We start from the raw sequence: 8,995 nt of genomic DNA on the forward strand, positions 1-8,995 counted from the left end.
GTGTGTGTGTGTGTGTGTGTGTGTGTGTGTGTGTGTGTGTGTGTGTGTGTGTGATCTCAGAGCTTACCATTTGGTATTGCATAGCCAATTGGGGGGATCCTTCCTGGGGAAGACTATTTTTTTCACTCTCTGTATTTCTTAGCTGTCTGCAGTCCTTTGTCTAGAGTTGAAGTATCATGAGTTTCCCCCTTCCTTATCAGCATGTCTATTGGTGTCACCATTTCCCCCGTCTTGTTTAGATCACCATGTTGATGATTAGCCTTTACCGTTTCAGAGTACATCATGGAGGAAAGCATGGTGGCATCTCGGCAGGCCCGGCACTGGAGCAGTACTTGAGACCTAGCATCTGACTCAAAAGTCGGGCAGCAATGTTGTCTTTTGTATGCAGTGTTTCTTCAAAGACTTTGAAAATGAATCTTGCAAAGAAATATTAGACTCAGACAAAAATTGAAAAGATTGCTTTCGCCTTTCACGCAATACACAGTTTTGAACAAGATTCTTTAAGGTCCTGGCTGTCCCTGTCCACAGATGCCTTCTGGTATTGCTGCCCTACTGGGGTCTGTCTGCTCTGCCCTTAGGTCTTACACTGTGTATCTTTGGGCTGATAAAAGCTGGGTGCCCATGCATGAGGCCTGGCCATGCTGCTGGGAAGAAAAGGCCCCAGGATATGAGGTTCATAGAGAAAGGCATCAAGTGTGTGAGGGAGGGAGCCATCTTGGATGCTCAGGTCCAGTCATTCCCAGAGTTCTCCTGCCTCACCTGCCATCTCCTCCAACAGCAAGAGAAACTGAGAGCAGGAGAGACTGGAGATTCATCAAGTCAGCTCGTAGGCTCATGACTGAGGACACTGTATGGGGGTTTACAGGCCACTCACTGCATTTGGGGGATTTGATGTATAGCAATAGATAACCAAAACAACCATCTCAAAAATACCTCTAGAGTGAAAATCATTGTGTGCAATGCTGAAGATGAAAGGGTGTGCCTCTGTTTATCTCTGTCCTTCGTCCAGTCTGGGATTTAACCTACACTTGGCAGTCAGGTGAGCTGTGTAGCTGAGTCCCTAGTGTCTGTCACAGGATCACTGTTAGGCCACTTCTCCCATCTCTGCCCAAATGGTGTCGTGGACTTATGAAGCATTCTACAATTTTCCCTTATTGTCTTTTGTGACATATCACCTCATATCTAACGGAATAATTTGTCATGCAACAATCATCCTTTGTGTCATCTACAATTTGATGTTCATATCTTATGTCATGCGTATTTAAGAAAGTCATTGATAAAATTGATGAGTAGGACTTGGCACACTTAGTCTCGTCTATAAAGATTTATTTTATTTTTAAATCTGTGTTTGCATGTGTGTCTCTGGGATGGAGTGAGATTGTACACTTCCGAAAGTGCCAGAAAAGGCCGGAAGAGGGCGTCCAATGTCTGGGATCTGGAGTTTCAGGCAGCTGTAATTCACCTGGTGTGGGTGCTGGGGACAAGACCCGGTCCTCTACCAGAGGTGTACATGCTCCTAATGGCGGGGCCATCTCTCCAGGTCCATACAGTCGACCTAGACCCGTGCTTTAAGCCTCTTTCTGAGGAGGTCTTGATACATGAGCGGAGCACCGTTTAGTGAAAATCCATCCAAATTTCCTATCCACATAATAATTACTCCTTTATCCTCTGCAGTTCTACAATCGTGTCATGCATGTTTTATTCAAAACGCTGATTAACTTTTTGAATGGGACCTGGCAAATTCGGAGCCCTCTGGGAGGACACTCGAGCCAATGGGGTAGGTTTTGTCCTGTCTTCTGAGTGATGCTGAAGAAACGTTCCAGCTACAAGCCTAGCCAAGCAGAAGCTCCCCACGCTGCTTTTGTTTTCCCTTTGGTTCACGATGACATTGCGGAGAATTTGGAGTTGAGGTATATTTATCCTTTACTTGTATTTGCAGGAAAGAACTCTGTAACGAGGTGATTTAAATTTAGTCTGACATGGCTGGCTGTTATGTTATCAGCTTATTTCCTAATGAACACCAATTTTCTCCCTACATGATCATGAATAATTCCTCTTGGGATCTGGAGAGCTCGGGTTTGGAAAGCCAACACATCCAGGTTGGAATCCTGGCTCTTGTCATGGTGAACTAAGGTCAGTTACGAGTCTCTGTTTCCTCGATGACACAATGAGAACGATCACACTTCCCTTCCAGGTTTGATGTGATGTTCAAAACAGGCAGATGTGTGGGAAGCACTTAGGAACAAGGTGATGGGTGGAAAATACTCGGTACTCCTGCGGTTTGTCGCTGCTGCTGCTGCAGCTACAGTGTACTATGATGACGAATCTGTTAGCGTTAACCATCAACTTGATACGGCTTAGGGTGGCCTCAGAAGAGTCCCAGCTGAGTACTGGCCTTTATCAGGTTAGCCTATGGACTTGTCAGTAGACATTGTCTTGATTGTTCTAATTGATGTAGGAGGGCCCCGCCCACTGTGGGTGGAGCCATTTTCTGGACAGATGATCCTGAGCTATAGCAGGAAGCAAGGTAAGCAAGCCAGCAAACAGGCTCCTCCACGCGTCCTGTCTCTAGGTTCATGGTTTGCCTTTCTGCCCTGACTTACCTCAACATTGGAATATGACAGGTAGTGTAAGCCAAATTAACCATCCCTTCCCCAGGTTGCTTTTGGTCAGAGTGTTTTATCACAGTGGCAGAAAGAAACGAGGCGAGTTGCTCATCTGTCACCTGTAAGGCTTGCTTCCTTATTTTCATGTCTCCGGACATTTGAACAGCACGTGGCTAGCCCCTTCCACTGCCTGTCCCTCTCTCACTTTTGTGACCTCTGAGCATTTCACATGGCTTTAGTCACCAGGGGCTTTGTGGGATTGGACAAACCCGCTGCAGCTACTCTTCATGTTATCTGACGTCTGGGTCCCATGACAATATTTTGCATAGACCTTTTATCACTGGCTCTGGAATGTGACAGATCTAGAGGTCACTTAGTTCTGCCAAGATGGAGGAGAATGTGAAGACATAGGATCACGGGTTAGGAACAGGACCTGGAGAAGTAGAGAACACGGCAGAGGTGGGGAAGGGGTGAGGAAGAGGGATCAGTGTAAACCACTTAGCACTCAAGTTTGAAAAAAGAAGTTTAGATCCATGCAAATGGATCTAAGAGGGAACAAGAGTTAAGGGAGAGAAATAAATCCCAGTAGCAACAAAAACTCTCTAAGCAACGTTGAGGAAATGGTCATTTCAGCTAAAACAACAACAACAAACAAAATAAAACAAAACAAAAACAAAACCCCTCCATTCCTACCCTTTTGTCCTCTGCACCTTTATAAGCAGGGCCACACACATTTTCATTCAAAACATTTATACTGTTCAATAGAATCTGGCAAACGCAGAATGCGAAACTTATGTGTGAAGTGTACACTTAAGAAATGCAAGGTTTTGTGCTTCAGAGATAGAAGATTCATGGGTTAAGAGAGTGTACTCCTCTTGCCAAGGACCTGAGTTCAGTTCCTAGCACCCATAAGTTCATGACTGCCTGCAATTTCAGCTCTAGGAAATCCAAGGCTATTTTCTGGACTGTGTGGGCACTGCTCTCTCTCTCTCTCTCTCTCTCTCTCTCTCTCTTTCTCATACACACACACACTCACACACAGAGGGAGAGAAAGGGAGGCACAAACATAATTTTAGAAGAAAAAAAAACACAAACCAACCCAAGGTTTCTTCTATTTCCTTTCTAAGACATGTGGCACCAGACTCAGGGTCTCAGAGGAATCTCATTGGTGGCCTCAACCACTGATGTCATTGTTCTGTCCTAGAAATAACAGACAGGGTATAAGATGTTCTCCAAGATCCCAAAGCATGCTGTTCTCCTTCAGTTCTTCCATTGGTCCTAAGTTAAGTCCCAGAGATATATTCTCTTGTTGATCCTGAGCTTATTGAGATTTGACTTTCTTTTAAGGCTGGTCAGAAACCTATACCAAATATGCCTTTGATCCAGATATCATTCTCTGACTAAACTGAATGAGGTAGGAGTCAGCAGTGGCTGGGTATTCAAAACATCAGCTAAGGGGAGAGCATGTCTCGTGGGAGTATAGGGAGGCTGACGGTCGCATGCTGCAAGGCAACCGTTTCCCATCCACTTTAAGGACCTAAGACTGGTTAGAGATCTGGTCACCGAAGCTGTCCTTAAGGATTAATCCAAGCCATACAAAAGGTTTGGAGAGATGACTCAACGGTTAAGAGCGCTTGCTGCTCTTGCAGAGTTTGTGGGTTCAGTTCCTAACACCTGCATGGAGGCTCACAACCATTTGTAACTCCATTTCCAGGCAACCAGATGCCCTTTCTGCTGGCCTCCGTGGGCACTGCACACATGGGATACACAGATAGACAGACGTGCAAACTCATACATACAAACTAAAAGTAAATAAATCTTAAAGCATGCCTAAGACTTTGTCATTTCTAAGCTCTATAAACTAAAGAATGTATCTGTATATATTTTTATAGGTAAAATTTAAAAGACATGAAGAAATAAAGCCAACTCCATCTCAGTTCCTGGAGATCACCTCTCTGCGTATTTGGGAGGATTCTCAGCTAGTGTCTCTCTTACATCTTTCCCTCCTTCCTTTATTCTTCTCTACATTCTCATTCCCACTTCAGACCTAAAAGGGCGAGGGTCATTTCTGCTTTCCAGTCTTGGCACGGTATCAGCGTGTGCACACACTTAGTTCGCTTCTGTTTTGTCATCCTCTTCACGATGAGCCTTTACTCTCTGTCTCCTCTCCCGCCCTCAGCCTCTGTGCTTGTGTGCATCATTGAGGAGTATGTTGTACTTAAGTATTTTTAGCTTACACAAACCATATTTGCTGTGTGTTTTATTCTCTCTCTCTCTCTCTCTCTCTCTCTCTCTCTCTCTCTCTCTCTCACACACACACACACACACACATCTCATTTGGAGAGTCTCAGTGACAGATTTTCTAAATCAGATTAGCTTATGGGCATGTCTGTGGGGGATCGTCTTGACTGCCTTAATTTACACGGAAAGAACCATCCAGAAATCGGCTGGCGCCATTCTCTGAGTTTGAGTCCTGGGCTGTATAAAAGTAGAGAAAGCTAGATGAGCACATGCATGCATATGTGTACTTACTCTTATTTTCTTTTGACTGTAGATGGGATGTTATAATGTGACCAGTTGCTACAAGCTCGAGTTGCTGTAACTTTCTTGCGATAGGCTATAATCTGAAAATGTGAGCCAAAATAAACCTGTTCTCCCCTGTTAATTGTTGTCAAATTATTTTATCGTGGCAATAGAAATGAATCTAGGATTTATACATTCATACATGAATACACATGTACATTCACATGGATGAATATGTATGTACACACATATGCAACACATCCAATTATATTGTAGTTAGGTCATCTGACTGAGAGTGGCTAGTTGCCGCACTGTCTTGGAGAACGATCATTCCCCACATCGTATTTATCTAGACTCTAAGTGGCTTCTTACCCCCCCCCTCCCGCCAAGAACAACACTGTCTCTTTCTCTGGGGATATGCCCATGTGGATCTGATTTTCAGAAGTATATAGAGAGGAATGAGATTTCTGACTCACAGGGAAATACATCTTTAGTATCACTAAATGCTTCCAGATTGTTCTTCAGATGGACATAATTCTTTTCTTTTTAATTAAGAAAAGAGTTTTCAAACCGTACATTTCCACCCCCATCCCCTTACGAAGAGTGTGGTTTGTGTCTTTACAGCAGAGTCAAAGCCGCAGTCTCTGACACTACAACACTGGCACTCTTAGGTACCATCATCATGGCTTCCCACCTGCCCCTGCCCCTGGCCTCTGCAGCCACTCACCTGCTTTTCATCCCTGTCAATTGCCTGTTGTGGACATTTCATGTAAGCATAAACATACTACATGTGACCTGTGTATCTGCCCATTTTTTTTTCTCACTTAACATAGAGTTGGGTCCAGCAGGACGGCTCAGTCGGTAAAGGTGCTCGCTTGCAGACCTGAGGACCTGAGGGCAATCCCGGAACTCACACAGTAGAAGAAAACTGACTTGTACAAGTTGTCCTCTGACCTCCATACATGTGCTATGGCATACATGTACACATTCATACAAACAACAGATGAATGCTATAAAAAAAAATAAAAAGACAATCATGTTTCCTAAGGTTGTATACCTGTGCTTCATTCATTTTAGAGCTGAGTCATTTTCCATTGTGTGGAGTATTACATAATTGTCTCAAAGAGACATAAGTGTGTGAATCTATCAGTTGATGGGTGCTGGAACTGCCTTCAGTTTTTTGTGACCGTGAACAATGTTATCTCTTAACTGTTATGCCATGATGCCAAGCATTTATGTATAACATGTGTTTTGGGTTTCCTCGGCATAAACCTAGGAACAGAATTGGAAGACACCATGCTGTGTTGAGCTGTTGAGCTGTGCTCAGAGTCTCAACACTTTAGACTGACTGAGCCTTGTTTCGTGGCCTGGTATATGGTCTCTCCTAGAGCTCTGTGTTCATTTGAAAAGAACATGTGTCTTGCTGTTGCTGGTTTGAGAGGTCCATGAAAGTTTGTTACTGAGATCTGTTCACTGAGTTCTCCAAGTCTTATATTTTCTTGTTAATATTCTGTGTAATTGTTCTCTCTTTACCATAAATGAAACTTAATTCTTTAGAGGGGGGGTCCCTGGTAGGTCATCCCAGTGGCTGGCCCCGTGTCCATGCGCGTATGGGTAGAACAAACTGAACGCAGTAAGTTATAAAGAACAAAAGGAGGCTATGAAATTCGGTATGGGAGGAGCGGAGGGTGAATATAATCAAAATCATGTGTGGGATTCTCAAAGAAATATATATTATAAATGAAATATTTAGGTCTTCAAAGATGATTATTGAATTTTTTAAATCTGACCTTCAGTTCTGTTGCTTTTCTTCATATGTTTTGAAGCTCTGTTCATATATATATACCTTCTTTTATATCTTATTATAGTTTTTAAGGCCTATTTTATCTGACACAAACACATATGTCAGTTTTCTCTTGACGGTGTTTGCATGTCACCTAGCCTTTTACCCTCAGCCCATCTGTGGCTTCCAATTGACAGCACGTAACCTATAGAAATCACAGTGCTGGTATCAGCTCATCGCTCTACAGACAGATCTATTTTTTTGAGACTAGGTCTTGCTGAGGAGGCCAGAATTATCTTGAACTTTGGATCCTCTTGCTTCGGCCTCCCATCTGCTGAGGTTGTAGGTGTGGGTTACCACACCCAGCAAGTCCTAGAGTGTTGGATGAGAAATCAGCCATGACCATTTTGAAGATATTGTACATAATCATTTTCAAGCATAAAGTTTGATGAGTTCTGACAGCCGTATAACCTCCAACCCAATCAAAATATATAACATTTCCACTTTCCCAAAACCCATGATAAGCAATGTGAACAATTGATATGATTTCTGTCACTATGGGGCACTTTCTTTTTCTGGAATTCTGTAAAAGTTGAGCTGTGAGGCACTCCTTTTATCCGATTCATTCCGCTCAGCATGTTTTGATACTTTTTCATGCTGTGCTATTAATAGCATGTTATTTCCTGTTGTTAAGTCTTCTCCTGACACGATGTATCAAAAACTGTGTGTCCTTTTTCCTGTTTGTGGACACCTGTTCTCTGTCCGGGTTGGAACTTTGATGAATAAAGATGTCATGAACATTTCTGTACGACGACGACGGTTGTGTGTGGATAATACATCCCCTCTTGGATAAATACCTGGGAGCGGAATTCAGAGATCACAGAGTAGACCTGTGTTTGCCTTTACAAGACATTTTTTAGAAACCTACACGTACCACTGGACACCTCTACTAGAAGTGAAGTACTTGCTCCAGATGTGCTGAGGAGGAAGCCATCTTAGTTCTTAGTCTTTTAGGATAAATCCACAGGCTAGAGTACTGTGAGTTTAATATGAACTTCTTTGGTATGGATGTTGAATATTTAAATACATACTTTGATGAGGGGTCAAGTCCATGATCCATTTTAAGTATCGGTTTGCTGTAGCTGCAATTATTCTAAATATTTTGCTCCAAGTCTGTGGGTTTCCTTTTTTTTTTTAAAGAGAAAAAAAAAAAAGGAAGATTTTTACTTTGTTTTGCCTGCATGTGAGTAGGTCCACTTCTGACGTGCAGTGCCTGGGCAGACTGGAACAGGGCGTTGGATCCCCTGGAACTGGAGTTAAGATGACCGTGAGCTGCCATGCTGATGCTGGGAATCCAATCCAAGTGCTCTGCAAGAGCAGCAAGTGCTTTCAACAACTGAGCCCTCCCTTCGCCGACTCCCATTTGTTTCTTAATGTCTTTCAATGGTTAGAAGCTTCACGTTTTACCGAAGTTCAGCTGTTCTTGTGTTACGTTGTTATGTGATGACTCTGTCAAAACCAAAGCTGTACATATGTTTTGTTCTAGAAGCTTCTGTACTTAGGTCCATGCTCCATGTGGGCTATGTTTCTGTATGTTCCTTTCTTTGTAGCTAGTCAACGACATTTGGTGAAAGCTCTTCACTCTCTCGGGAGGGTGCCCTTAGCTCCCTCATTGAAAATCAACAGCTCCATGAGTGCGGGTCAAATTCTGATCCCCTTATAGCCATTAACCTATTCATCTTGTCTTGTAACACCAGCCTCCTGTCCTGGTTATCGGGGTTTTATGGAACATCTGAATATTAAATTAGACCATCGGTAAATCTTTCCACTTTGTTCCTCTCTTTTCAGGGTTTTTGGAGAGTAGCAACTTGAGATACGGGCTCACTCTGAAGGCCAGGCTGACCTCAAACTCGTGATCCCCCTATGTCCCTCTCTGCGGTGTGTGACATCAGCCCTGCCTGGTGTGGTACCATATACATATATACAGCCATTAGCTTTTAATTTCTTTAAAAATATATATATATATTTATATATATATATAATATATATATTAATGTAAAATGCCAGTAAAACATCCAGCTGG

Source organism: Psammomys obesus, unplaced genomic scaffold (assembly GCF_907164565.1).
Source record: "Psammomys obesus unplaced genomic scaffold, mPsaObe1.curated_primary_1811, whole genome shotgun sequence".
NCBI lineage: Eukaryota > Metazoa > Chordata > Mammalia > Rodentia > Muridae > Psammomys > Psammomys obesus.